The sequence below is a fragment of the Ursus americanus genome, unplaced genomic scaffold, assembly GCF_024610735.1.
Source record: "Ursus americanus isolate L20-20 unplaced genomic scaffold, mUrsAme1.1.p SCAF_96, whole genome shotgun sequence".
Classification (NCBI taxonomy): Eukaryota; Metazoa; Chordata; class Mammalia; order Carnivora; family Ursidae; genus Ursus; species Ursus americanus.
In genome coordinates this window covers 350,752-362,956 of record NW_028273678.1, presented here as the reverse complement: position 1 = coordinate 362,956, position 12,205 = coordinate 350,752, and the positions used below count along the sequence as shown (strand labels likewise).

Sequence of the window (12,205 nt, the reverse complement as noted above, 5' to 3'; positions counted from 1 at the left end):
TTCAGTTAGGCATTGCGATCACATAAAACACATCTGAGTTTTATATGTAGATTTTTTTAATGTTTTTTTTATTATATTGTGTAGTCACCATACAGTACATCCCCGGTTTCCGATGTAAAGTTTGATGATTCATTAGTTGCATATAACACCCAGTGCACCATGCAATACGTGCCCTCCTTACTACCCATCACCAGTCTATATGTAGATGTTTTATCTTGATACAAACAAATGCTTTTCAGAGTCAAGCTAGATCTGCCAGTGACCATATCTTTGGAGATTTAGGTATTTGCCAGGTGACAAGAATCTTATTCCATTCACTTGGAGTTTTCTCAGCAGCCCAAAGAAAAGGTAAATAGCTCTACAAAGAGTCTTGTGGACGAATGCATGTGAAATGCTTTGTATGTTCATTAATAAACTTTCCTTAAGAGTAACCACTCAGTTGGTAAGGCTGCTAATCTATCTTGTGTTTAGATGCGATACCACAGTTGAGAAATTTAAGGGCCAATGTTTTCTCTTATTATTTTACTTAGTCTTGAATAATCTACTGCCAGCACTATGTACTACCAGAAGCCTTGGGACGGTATGCAATGATATATCCATCAAATACCATGAATGGTACCCAAACCTGATTCGTCTTCTTTCTGATGTGATCTATTATAAAATGATACCAACAGCATTAAAACAATTAATAGTGGCAGGCTGAGGGCTGTGTGTGACTCAGTTGTGTGACTGAGTTACCGTTGGAGACAATGGCTCCTACTTCAAATCTGAAGTAGGTGTCCACTCCCATGAGTCTGTAAGCGTCAGGTCCTGATTCTGCAACAGAAGCTGTAGTCCTTTGCGTCAGCTTCATTCCCCCAAGGAAGAGAGAAAGATCTTTGGTTTAAGTCGTGAGTGGTGTGTGTAGCATATTTAAGTTACCTCTTTAGGCTTTGAACTTAACATCCTATCAGGCAAAGCTTGCTCACCTCTGTGACTCACAAGTTCAATTTCCCAGTGGCTCAGGTGACATGTCTCAAAAAAACCAAAGCATCCATTCAGTATTAGGTGTCTCTCCTAAAGTTCACCCTTGATGGCCTAAAATGTGGCACACAAACAGCTTTATATGTGTTTGATTCATGTTTGTCTAATGGTTTTCCAAAGTCTAAGTATGCAAATGACTTTCGGTCCAGTTTTTGTTTCCCAATGCTCTGCCTATTTGACAGGGCTCAAGAGTCAATATAAACACAGATTTATTTCAATTTGTTTATAACCAACCAATCATTGTGTACATGACATATAATTCTATACATTCCTTCTTTTACCTGTTTACATTTGGATGTTGAGAGGATAGGATATTACTCGCCTCTTCCACTGACATCCTGAATTACAGTTCTGCTCTCTGTTAAAACAAAACAAAACAAAACAAAACAAAACAAAACAAAAAGCTGCTTGACTTGTTATTCATCAAAGTCATCATAGGATGTGTTTAAATCTCATTATTTCTGAGCGTCATTAATTTTTAAAAGATTCTATTTATTTTAGAGAGAAAGAGTAGTGCGAGCTGGGAGAACAGAGGGGCAGACTCCCAGAGGGAGCAAGAATCTGAGGCAGACCCTGGGCTGAGCGTGGAGCCCAACTCGGGTCTTGACCTCACTACCATGAGATCATGACCCGAGCTGAAACCAAGAGTCAGACGCTTAACTGAATGAGCCACCCAGGTGCCCTTTGGTTTTCTAAGAATGGAAAAGTCATTTTTGGCTCAAGCCAACAGTGGATAATCTGTGAAAGAATGATTGCAGTGCTCAACTTCAACCTACTCACATATTATTTTAATCTGATTGTTTTAGGTGCCTTCCCCAGACATTCTCAATTGAGGCTCTCCTGAAATCAATCTGTCCTTATGGAAAACATCAGAAATCTACGCCCAAGTAACAGGCAGAATTAGAAATTTGTTTCACCATTCATTACCATCATCTAATATGCCCAGAGGGAACTGTCAACAATTCTGGATACACCTAGAGGTAACTTGTACTTATCCTTACCTAGCTAATCCAGTCTCTATTCCTACCGTATTTTCTTTTTTTTAAATAATATTTTTATTATATTATGTTAGTCACGATACAGTACATCCTTAGTTTTTGATGTAAAGTTCCATGATTCATTACTTGCATATAACACCCAGTGCACTATGCAATATGTGCCCTCCTTCATACCCATCACCAGCCTATCCCATTCCCCCACCCCTTCTCCTCTGAAGCCCTCAGTTTGTTTCCCAGAGGAGAAAATTAACTAGATACAAAGAAGTAGAGTGAATTGATGACCTTCCTCAGTACTAGTGAACAGCTTCCAACAGTAGGCCTTGACTCTTTGCATTTAAAGCATATTTGTATTTGGGAATTTTTAATTTGGGGGGAACATTGTATGCATTTTCACCTTAGCATGTTTTTCTTCAACTTCCTTTATAGTATATGGTTAACAAGGCTTCTGGACTAGTCAATATCCCCATAATTTCATGTTGAAAACTAGTACAGTTTTATAAATCAATAACCAACCAATACACAAGGCTACTATGGTTTTCTCATTGCCCTAAGGAACTGAAGTATACTGTGTCAATTACGTACTTCAAATCTTAAACAGACTGTCACATAAAAAGTATTTAAGATAATTAACTTAAGAGAAAATATTCAACTTCGACAGTAATCAAATAACAAAGTACAAAAATTAAAATCATCATTGCATTAAAAAAAAGAATTATTGCAGATCGTGGACTAAATTTTTAGTGTCCATCGAATCCAAAATTTTGCTAGATATGTTTTCTCAAGATGGTGTAATGTTACTATGAGCCAGCTCACTTGTAACTTCAAAAGCCCCAACCCTTTTTCTCCACCACCTAAGGGATACTGTCACAAACTCAGCCCAGCCCTTTCTTCTGCCACCGGCCAGGTGATCTGTTTTATTGCATGACCCTCCTGGCAGAGCAACTTTCCAGCATGTTATGTGCATTAAGGGCTTCCTGTTTCTCTACGACCAATGCAAGAAAGTGGTTTGCTTTGTTATTTGGCATCTAGAGCCATGATTAGCGTCAGCTTTGTTTCCCCGGAAGTCATCAGGTGCTGTTAAATGCAATAACTTTTCTCCCACTACACTACACTTGACTCCACTCAAATATTATATTCCCTAAACCTTCACTTTCTGAGTAGATCCTTGACCCTTTCCATTCATGACCCCCAGGCAGCATTATTAAGAATATTATTAATATCATGTGGCTTCAGATGCAATGGTCCACTACCCTGGGCCTCCCTGACCTTAGGGCAGAACTATCTGCAGTGAGAATGGACATTTCCAACCCTTATCCAAACATCATTGATCCCTCTAAGCCCACACTTACGTGGAGGACATCGACCATGAGGGCAGCTCCAAGGTCGAGGCTAGGCGTCTGGGGCAGAGCCTCATGGTCACATCCTCCTCCTCTTGGAATTGGTGCTTCCCAGCAGTTCAAACCAAGCCCGCTCCATCCTGTGGGGCTCGTCGGCAGGTGCACAGGTTCACTGTGGCCTAAGTTACTCTCTTAGTCCTCCTTCCTTGCAGAGTTGGAAGCTGCTGTATGCATTCCGTGGTCTCCCCTGATTTCTCTGAACTCAACTTGTCCTTCTTCTTACCTCCTGCGCCAACCACCTGCTTCACCATTGCCTTGGACATCGTTGGGTTATTCTCATCCTCCAAACGTGCTGCTTTTCTGTCTTTCATTGGCTCCCTCTGTTCTCTGTTTTCAGTGTGGGCTCAGCTCAGGCTCCTGCAGGAGACACGCAGAGAAGAGACCAAGTCAGGTCTCAGCTGCAGTCCCCAGGGCTGCTTAACAGGCATCTCAGTCCCTCATGCACTCACAGAATCTGAGCAGGAGGTGACTTTGGAGAATTTGAATAACAACCTTATCTTACAGATGAGGAAACTGAGGCCCAGAGAGATTAAGACATTGCCCCAAACTCCTTTATCACTTGATGGCAGGAGAGCCCCCACAATGGCCTTGGCTGCAAGCTTCCCTGTCGAGGCACCTAATGCACCCTCCAGAAACCCACAACAGAATTTCAGGGGACACTGAAATTAAAAGTTCCCCTTAAAAATGCATAAGTAATTTTCAGGAGACCTTGGATTAAATGTAAGCATTTCCACTGTTAAAAACACCAGAAGGCCTATTTGGGGACAAATCTTTTCTCACAGCGATATAGTTCTCTTCCTTTTATTCACTTTTAAATCACTGGCTAATAGACCAGGATCACAGCACACAAGTGTATTACGTAACACTCATCATGATCACAAATAAAATGCACTTACGTGATTATCGATCAGATATCCGACTCCTGTGCCAACATTCATTTTCCTGAGAGGTGGCATCAGTCTGCCTTGCTCAGCCATGTCCCCAGTGCCTCCATGACAGCCTGCCAGGTGAAACATTCAGTAAATACTTGTCAAGTGGATAAATAACAGTTACCAGGAATGACGAACTTTTACTGATCTCCAGTCCCAACCATATTTCCGTTCCAACCCTATCCCGGGTCTGTGCTGAAGCAATAAAAGCACAGCCTTCAGAGAAGCTGTCCAAGAGTCCGATAGCAGCTTCACCACAGGTCACATACGCTTTACTGGATCATTTAATTGTCTCTTTGAGCATATGTATCTCCTGTATGATAGAAAATGTATACTATAAATTAGGAAAGCCAGCATGAGCCACTGGAAAGTTAGATGTGAACTGGGACATCATGTAGCAGACAGGGCTCCAGTCCCTGGGCACCTGCTGCAGAGCTAAAGGACACCTACATCAGAGTCACTGTGGTGCTTGTTAGAATCCCCTGGGAATAAGGCAAAGAAGCTGCATTTCAGACAAAAACTCCAAGGAGATTCTCATGTATGAAAAAAAGCCTATTTCAAACAAAGAGCCTAGGATGGAGATTCTGACGCCCCAGTGCTCACAAGACTGACTCCGGTTTGAGCAGACCAAGTCCCTCATCCAAGGTGGCTTTCAACGGAGAAAGGGGACATTTCTGGGAAGGGCTCCTACCTCATGTGGGTCCTGCTTCCATGACTTGGGTTTTTAGGGCGTTTCCTCCTCGGCTCCAATTGCTGGGGGATGTCAGCCCTCATGGGAGTCATTTCTTTATGAAGACCTCTGTCATTTATTCTGCCCCTGGAGAAGAGACAGCAGAGATCAGTTCTGGGCTCCACAGTTCTAACCTTCCTCCTAAGCCACCTGGGTAAACTGAAAGCATGATGACAGACACAAATCAGGGTCAGGGAAGAGGATCCCAGAGGAGTGAGATGGTGAGGGCAGCCCCTCCTGGGAGAGAGAACCACAACAAGGTCACTATCAGACGGCTTCGTGTGGGGATGACATACTGACCAATTCTGTGAGCAGAGAACCCATCCTCGTAATTCCAGACTCCTGAGCCATAGGACTGTGAGGTAACAAATGCTCTTTGTTGCTTTAAACCACCGGTTTTCTAATTTGTTAATACTATCAGTAGAGAACTAGTTCAGATGCTTATCTCTACTCTCCTGGGTTTTTAATCTTTAGAAACATGTAGGCTGATCTCTATAAAGAAAAAAAAATCGGTAACACCTTGAGATCCTGGGAAGGCGGGTGAGGGCTGAGCCAGGGCCGGAAGCAGAATTGTGGGAGCAGCGGAAGCTCTGGCCTCTGCGGACTGAGTGCAAGGAAGACAATCTCCCTGATTTTTCAGAGGCTCTTCAGGTTCTCTTCTCTCATTCGGTCTACAGGCTCAGTGCATTTGAGGAGCAACACTGGTGTTCCAGCAGTGGCATCTGATAAGGAGCTTGATCCTGTACAGAAACTCTTTGTGGACATGGTTAGAGACTACAGAATGAAGCTTCTGGAGGACATGCTGATACTGGCCCAGAGCTCCAGCAAGACCTAGAGAGAGCTCTTCAAGCTTAAGCAAATGTATGGTGGAGCAGACATGAATACGTGCCCGGACTTCAAATCTGAAGATCCTAAATTTGAAGTCATCGAAAAGCCCCAGTCCTGAAGAAATAATGTAACATTTATTTGGTAATTTGAGCTAGATTCGTTGTACAACTGGATCAGAATAAACATACATTTCTCAACTGTCACGTGTTCTTTGAATTCTGATTCCAAATGAATGATTTGGTGATGTTGGGTGTAAAAAAAAAAGAAAGTCAAAGAAAAACAGTAAAAATCTATTCGACACGTTCACATGATGTTCCCTAACCCTTGTAACATGAAGGACACTGTGAAGGGCATTTCCTATCTACAATAGGTTCTTTCTAAGGCTCTCTTCCTGAGACCATGGGGGGTTTCTAACGCTCTCTTCCTGAGACCATGGGGGGTGTTCTTTCTGGCTGCAAGGAATAAAAGCCCCAACTTGTTTCATGGGAGGTGTGTTCCTGGCGATTTGAGTTAAGGGAATTGTCATCGGCTAAGGCCATGCCAAGGATCAATTTTTCACCCAGATGTGGTGTGACAAATTTCCCAAAAATGAACGGACCGTTTCAAGGTAAGATTGCTCCCTGTACTTCATCTTTTCTTATCCCTGCTGTATTTGTAACTATGGGAAATTGTATAAAACAAGACAGAGAGTTATGATAGATGGCATGTGGGATTTAATAAGAGCTGTTGGGGCGCCTGGGTGGCTCAGTCGGTTAAGAGTCTGCCCTCAGCTCAGGTCAGGATCCCAAGATCCTGGGATGGAGCCCCGCATTGAGCTCCCTGCTCAATGGGGAGTATGCTTCTCCCTCTCCCTCTGCTGTTCCCCTGCTTGTGCTCTCTCTCTCTCTGTCTCAGTCAAATAAATAAATAAATAAAATCTTTTTTAAAAAAATAATGAGATCTGTTATAATCCTGAACTAACAGGGAATTGATGACAAGGACTACAAGGTAGCAGGGAAACATCCCTGTGGGCTTTTGGAGTTGCAAATGGGCACGTGCAAAAGAACGATACATGGTTTTGGAAGATACCTTAGCAAAAAATTTGGCCATAATGGCCACGAAACATTTAATCCATGATCCAACAGTTACTCTGTACACAGATTATCCTGCCTTAACTTTGGCCAATGGCAACTATTTCAAGAAAGACCAGAGAATTGCGTAAGAGCACATCCAACAAATATGGGGATGATAGAAAGGGTTGCTTTGCCAAATCAGTTGCCCCAAATCATAAATCTTAAGCACTATCAAGTTTTACTCACATTTTCAAGGGTAAAATTATGAGGTACCAGCAAAGCAACTGAGACCACCAACACTAACTGCAAGAACCTGCTTCCCACATGAGGACATGTTCTGGCACAGACGAAACATATATGGTCTCAAGTGATGTGTGAGCTCACCACACAAAGTGGAGCTGTTTGGGGTGATTTCCCATGGCTATGCTTACATAGCTCTTGGGACCAGTTCTATGGAATGAAGCCGTATTAATCCACAGATTCTAGGTTTGGTTCTCTAAATAGTTTTATACACGTCAGATACACCCTCCTGAAAGCATGTCATGGAGGGACCCTCCGAACAGTCACCACCATTTGGGTGTTTACCAACCGGTTCTTCACTAGATGTTTACTAGGAAAATTGACCAGGATACATTCCTTCTTTCCTTCCTTCTTTCCTTCCTCGCTCCCTCCCTTCCTCCCTCCCTCTCTTTCCTTCCTCTTTCCCTCTCTCTCTTTCCTTCTTTTCCTTCCTTCCTTCCATCCATGCATCCATTCATTCTTCCTTCCTTCTTCCTTCCTTCCTCCCTCCCCTCCTCTCTCTCCTGCTTGCTTGGTTTCTTTCTTTTTTCTTTCTTTCTTTCTTTCTTTCTTTCTTTCTTTCTTTCTTTCTTTCTTTCTTTCTTTCTTTCTTTCTTTCTTTCTTTCTTTCTCTTTCTTCTTTCTTTCTTCTTTCTTTCCAGGCCACCTCCACTGAAGGGAAATGAGTAGCTGTAAGGAATGCTGTTTCCCTTCTTTTCCCCACATTGCGTAGGTGTAACTTCTAAATCAGCAAGAGTCCAATTTCATTTCCCTGGGCAAAGGTATGTAAGGAAGGAAAAGTTCCTCCTTTACCTTTCAAGGTCTTCCAGCTAAACTAAAAATTAAGTTTATCTGAGACATTGCATGCCTACGAAGAACTGATATTGAAATGGAGACCTTTAAAGAAATATAAAGTATTAAGGTAGTTTTTATGTATTTTAGACAAGGACACAGTACATTTCTGAGGGATGTTTGGGAGTTTTAATTTGAAGGGAGTTCTAAGCAGAATTTAGAATCTCTGCTTTAAAGTCCCTGGTGAGAAGGAAGTTTTTTTACTTCTTAGTACATGAGATGCCTTTTACATACGGGAGATTGGTTTCCTGCATTCAGGAAGACAGAAGAGGGTTCGAGTGTCCTTGCACCAGTTGCTCTTCAAGTAGCTTCAATTCAAAATAATCAATATGCCACTGTGTTACATTTTGGCCCATCTGACCTTGGCGCCTATGGGTACCATGGTTTCTCTCAGCATTGCTCAATACTCAGTGCCCATTTCAGAGAGAACACTAAACATATTATTCTTAGAAATTCCAAGGGGCAACCGGTTGGCTTAGTTGTTGAACCCTCTGACTCTTGATTTCAGCTCAGTTCGTGATCTCAGGGTCGTGGGAACAAGCCCCAGTTTCGGCTTCATGCTCATTGCAGTGTCAGCTTGGGATTTTTCTCCCTCTGCCCCCACCCTTCCTCTACTTAAATAAGGAAATAAAATCTTTAAAAAATGGAAGTTAAAAAATAAATACCATGATCTTACCTGAAACTAATGTAACACTATATGTTAAGTACACCGGAATTTTTTAAAAATTATTTTAAGGGGTGCCTGAGTGGCTCAATTGGTTAAGAGTCAGTCTCTGTCTCAGGTCAGGATCCCAGGGTCCTGGGATAAGCCCCAAGTCCAGCTCCCTGCTGGGTGGGGAGTCTGCTTCTCTCTCTCCTTCTCCCCTCCCCCACGCTCTCTCTCATGTTCTCTCTCAAATAAGTAAATAAAATATTTTTTAAAAAGCAATGAAATGGCCCTCTCTGGAATCAACCCACTTATAGGCATACTTTCTTTCTGCTGACCCAAGTGCCCCCATTTCTCTTTGTTACCTGTCTGACCTATATCCTTCCCTCAGTGATGGAGCCTGCTCAGATGTTCTGCTTAAGCTGTAGATGGGGCCAAAGAGAAGTACACATGGGCCAGAATGGGCTGCCTTCAGAATCAGTCAAGGTAAATACAGGCAGTCAGAAAGGAGCCTAAACTACCGTTAGGAATGAGCACTGGCACATTTAGTGGTATGGATTTTAGGTGAGGTATTGATATCCACTTCCTTGTACAAATATGCTTAGATAGAAGCATGAGACCCTCGGATCAGACAAAATACCAAAACTGTGTCAAGTATGAAGATACTAAGTTACCAAAGTTATTCTGAGTTGTATAATTGCTTTGTCCCGTAGTCTCCCATTTCCACCTGCAGAACCTAGAAAATGTTCAACAGTCTGCAATTGCCATCAAATTCAGTCTGAGGGCACAATCATTTAAACTGTTAACCCAAACTTTCCATTTTTTTCATAACCTGTGTTGCATACCAGGGATTTCGAATGCCCATTCCCGTTTTCAGTGAGGCTGCAGTGCGGGCAGAGAGTAATGTGGTGCATCCAGGTACTCTTCCATTTCTTGGTCTACTTCTGTACTTAGGGTGTCAACTTTTGTCTGCCAGTGGACCTCAGGCCACACACGGGAAACCCAACAAATATTAAAAGTGCAGAGTCTCTGGGTTGATCTTGGGAAAAGTCAGGCAACGTTGAGGATTCTCCAGCTCAGCATGGCTCTTGATCTGCAAGGACCGAGGTAGCTGTCCCATCCTTTCCTTAGAAGGAGTAACTCTGGATTCCTGATGCATGCACCTGCGTATTTTTTATTTTTTAGTATTATTATTTTAAATTTCAGCTAGGCTCCATCACCAACATGGGCTCCAACTCATGACTCTGAGATCAAGAGTTGCACATTTTCCCTCACGGAGCCAGCCATGTGTCCCTCCAGGCACCTTTGATGGTCCGGCACACACCATGAATTTCAGGTTGGCAAAAATAGTTCAAACTCTGGGAAATGCCTCCAATCTGCTCCACTCCCTTTGGACCTATTTCCTGAGTTCCTGCTGTCTGCGAGTCCTCTTTCCCACCTACCCATAGAAGACCCTCTAGGAACCCAACCCAGATCCCCTGGGATCCCTTGTATCCTTTCTGTGTAATCTTCTCCTGCTCTCAGTGTGTTTGGGCTCCTAAAGACACCTCTGACTAGGACTGCCCTGGGGCTGTTGGAGCTCCTCTGTACCTAGTCCCAGAGAATGGGGAGTATACATAGTATGGGACCACCAGCCCCATTTATCTTGCCTCCCCAAAGGTACTCAGCCCATCACTAACAGGTGTGGGAAGGTGAAATCCCCTTTCCTGGCCTGGGGGAGATTAACCTGTAGGTGGGGCCAAGGAGAGGAGTAGGACTGCCCTGTACACACAAGCTACCTCCAGGTTACCTCCAGGTTCTCCTGCACCTGGCAGGACAAAGCTCCCCCACGGCTGTTGCTGGAGATCACACCATACACAGCAATGAACTCAAACTGGCCACAGAGCTAAGTGTAAGAGCCAAAACAACCATTCAAGGGGCACACATAGGAGAAAATGGTCAGGAGTTTGCATTGGGCAAAGAGTTCTAAGTCACTACAGCAAGAGCACAGTATGGAAGAGAAAAGCTTGAGATGAACTTCTTTGCATCAGAAGATACCACTGAGAAAAGGAACAGAGAAGCCACTGATTAGGAGAAAATATTTGCAGATTAAATACCCAATGAGGACTCACATTCACAAGAGGCAAGAGTACTTTGAACTCACTCAATGGGCAGAAGCTACACACTTTTTAATGCCAGTAGAACACTTGAATACACACATTACCAAAGAAGACCAATAAATGGCTCATAAGCACACAAAAAAGTAATCAACCTTATTAGTCCTCACGAAATGCCAGTAAAACCAGGTACCACTTTACACCAACTAGTGCGATTATGTTCAAAAGACAGTGCCAAGTGTTGCTGAGAATGTGGAGAAACTGGACCCTCCTATATTGCTGTGGGAACGAACGTAAAATAAAAGAACCGCTTTGGAAGCCACCTTGAGAGTTCTTAAGAGTGAAACACAAGCTTTCCATAGGTCCCAGCAATTCCACAACTAGAAATCTATCTGAGAGAAATAAAAACAGTTGTTCACGCAAGCCTCATTCAGAAAGATTCGGGGCAGCATTATTCACAATAGGAGAAAAACTGACAGCAACACGAAGTGCCATCGACTGGTGAATGGACAAACAAAATGTGGCCTATCTGTACCATGGAATCTATTCAGCAACAAAAGGCAGAGAAATCTGGTCCAAGCAACAGCGTGGAAGAACCCTACAAGCATGCTCAGAGAAAGAAGCCAGTCACCAAGAACTACGTGTTGTCTCCTTCGATTTCTGTAAACTGTCCAGAAAGGAGCACTGTATGGAGACAGAAAGCAGATCAAGGTTGCTTGGGGCTGGAGGACGGAGTGGAGATTGTCTGCAGAGGGGCTGGAGGGGGTGTGGGAAGGGGAAGGAGACTCTAAAACAAACTAGGGTACTAGCTGAACAACTGTGTTATCCTAGGGGACTTCCACAATGGGTGAACATGATTGCATGTAAATTTCACCAAAAGAAAAAGAAAAAGAAAAAAGGTAACAGTCCCACATCAATGGGTCCTTGTGTCCCCAGGCAAACACTCCCTGGTGAGGTGCCATATCCTGGAGTCCCAGCAGGGGGTGACTTAGAGCCTGGTTTCTGACCTCACATTGGAGTCAGGGATTCAGGGCCTATGCCTTCAGCCTCTGGCCCTGGCAGTTCCCCTGGAATCCACAAGGGGGCAGGCGACCTAAGGGAGGAGACCTCCAGGTGGCACAAGGAGACCAGGGGGCAGAAGGCAAAGACAGGGGATACCCAGCTGGCTGGAGATTCGGGGAGAAAGTGAGAGCTGCAGGACACAGGAAAGCAGCTGGCAAGATCTGGATGATTTTTTTTTTTAAATTTCTATCTTTATTTATTTGACAAACAAAGAGACACAACAATCAGGGGGAGCAGCAGGCAGAGGAGAGAAAGAAGCAGGCTCCCTGTGGACCAGGAAGCGCGATGGGGGGTTCCATTCCAGGACCTTAGG

At 43.6% G+C, this 12,205-nt stretch overlaps 1 protein-coding gene and 1 pseudogene across 4 annotated transcripts in view; one reads left to right on the top strand and one right to left on the bottom strand.

Annotated features, from left to right (window-relative positions):
• The window catches only part of LOC148106712 (putative NBPF family member NBPF5), a 33,508-nt gene that overhangs the window by 13,172 nt on the left and 8,131 nt on the right, over positions 1 to 12,205 (bottom strand). For all 4 annotated transcript variants that reach the window (XM_087860564.1, XM_087860565.1, XM_087860567.1 and 1 more), the window contains 4 exons: positions 5,039 to 5,164; positions 4,315 to 4,418; positions 3,371 to 3,775; positions 1,305 to 1,381 (listed from right to left, as the gene is read on the bottom strand). The gene's annotated coding sequence lies outside the window, so the exon portion shown is untranslated. The remainder of the gene's footprint in view (positions 1 to 1,304; positions 1,382 to 3,370; positions 3,776 to 4,314; positions 4,419 to 5,038; positions 5,165 to 12,205) is intronic.
• Positions 556 to 6,103, top strand: LOC123803642 (ATP synthase peripheral stalk subunit F6, mitochondrial pseudogene; annotated as a pseudogene).